The following is a 2184-nucleotide window of genomic DNA, read 5'->3' as shown; positions in this document are numbered from 1 at the left end:
GTGGGAGGTAGAGGGAGAAGCAGACTCCTCGCCGAGCAGGGAGCCTGATGTGGGACTGGATCCCAGGACCCTGGGATCATGACCTGAGCAGAAGGCAGACGCTTAACAACTGAGCCACTCAGGCGCCCAGGGGTGCATATATCTTTTCAAATTAGTGTTTTTGTTTTCTTTAGGTAAGTACCCAGTAGTGAAATTATTGGATCATATGGTAATTTTATTTTTAACTTTTTGTGAAACTTCGTACTATTTTCCACAGTGGCTACTCCAGCTTACATTCCCACCAACAGTGCACTAGGGTTCCTTTTTCTCCATAACAAATAACCAACATTTGTTATTTCTCGTACTTTTTTAAATTTTAGCCATTCTGATAGGTGTAAGGTGATAGCTCATTATGATTTTGATTTGCATTTCCCTGATGATAAGCGATGTTGAGAATTTTTTCATGTGTTTGTTGGCTATCCATATATCGTCTTTGGAAAAATATCTATTCAGGTCCTCTGCCTGGTTTTTGATTGGATTGATTATTTATTTATTTATTTATTTATTTATTTATTTATTTATTTATTTATTTATTTATTTTGGTGTTGAGTTGTTTTCAATTAGCAATAATCGCGCCTTGGATAAACCTCATTGGCTACGATACTGCCACTGTGCAAAGCTTGGTGTTGAGTTGTGTAAGTTCTTTATATATTTCGGATATTAATTCCTTATCAGAGATATCATTTGCAAATATCTTCTCTCATTCAGTAGGTTGCCTTTTTGTTTTGTTGGTTTCCTTCACTGTCCAAAAGTTTTTTATTTTGGTGTAGTTCCCATAGTTTAATTTTGCTTTTGCTTCCTCTGCCTTAGGAGACGTATTTAGAAAAATGTTTCTATCATTTGATCTATCATATCACATTCTATCAATCAGTGAAATTACTGCCTATGTTTTCTTCTAGGAATTTTATGGCTTCAGGTCTCACAGTTAGGTCTTTAATCCATTTGAGTTTATTTTTGTGTAAGGTGTAAGAAAGTCATCCAGTTCCATTCTTTTGCATGTAGCTGTCCAGTTTGCCCAACACCATTTGTTGAAGAGACTGTCTTTTTCCCATTGGATATTCTTGCCTCCTTTGTCATAGATTAATTGACTATAAAAGTGTGGGTTTATTTCTGGACTCTCTATTCTGTTCCATATGTGTGTTTTTGTGCCAGTGGTACCATGTTTTTCCCATTTTTGTGCTTTTTGTGGGTGATTTCACTGTTTAAAATAGCCCACAAGGGGAGTGCTGAAGTTTGGGGTAGTGTCCCTAAGTTCAATAAGGCTGTGATGTGCTTTATGGAGAAAATACATATTTTTGTAGTTTTTAGGCATCTGTTATAGTGCTGTTGGCTGTGAGTTCTATGTCAGTGAATCAACAATACACATTAAGTAAAGTGTCTTTATTTTTATTTTATTTATTTGAGAGAGAGAGCGTATGAGAAAGAGCAGAGAGTACAAGCAGGGGGGCAGGGGAGAGGGGCAGAAGGAGGGGGAGAAGCAGACTCCCCACTGAGCAGGAAGCCCAATGCAGGGCTCGATCCCAGGATCCTGAGATCATCACCTGAGCCAAAGGCAAACGCCTAACTGACTGAGCCGCCCAGGTGTCCCAGTAAAATGTCTTTAAACAGAAACACACATAAAACAAGAAAATATATTGGTTGGTTAATGAAAATGTTGTGATCAGAACTCCTGGAATCTAAAGGCTTATCCCTAAGAGCAATGGTTCAGTAATCACTAATTCAGTGTTTGTGGCAACTTTAGAGAATACAGAACGTCACTACCATGAATGACAAGAATCGACTGTATTTTCTTTTTGCCTAAGTTAAAGTTGGAAGAAGAAGCACGTAAGCTAGTATGAGGCTGAGGGAAGGCTTTACCAAAGGAGTGACTTTTAAGTGGAATGCAGACAGATGAGATTTATTTAACCAAGAATGGTGTGAGAGAAGAGACTTCTAGGCTAAGAGAATAACCTGAGTGGATGGCTCAGTGAGTTAAACCTCCAACTCTTGGTTTCAGCTCAGGTCATAATCTCAGGGTTGTGAGATCAAGCCCAGCATTGGCTTCGTGCTCAGGGCAGTGTCTGCTTAGGAGTCTCTCCCTCTCCCCCTCCCCCTGTGCAAATAAATAAATAAATAAATAAATAAATAAATAAATAAATAAATAAA

At 38.4% G+C, this 2184-nt stretch overlaps 1 pseudogene; it reads right to left on the bottom strand.

Moving 5' to 3' along the window:
- Positions 1 to 572: 572 nt before the first annotated feature.
- LOC118003811 lies at positions 573 to 660 on the bottom strand (annotated as a pseudogene).
- Between the last annotated feature and the right edge of the window lie 1524 nt (positions 661 to 2184).

This window comes from Mirounga leonina, unplaced genomic scaffold (genome assembly GCF_011800145.1).
Source record: "Mirounga leonina isolate KUSES-001 unplaced genomic scaffold, KU_Mleo_1.0 Mir_91, whole genome shotgun sequence".
NCBI classification, from domain to species: domain Eukaryota; kingdom Metazoa; phylum Chordata; class Mammalia; order Carnivora; family Phocidae; genus Mirounga; species Mirounga leonina.
This window is presented reverse-complemented; position numbering and strand designations above follow the sequence as displayed.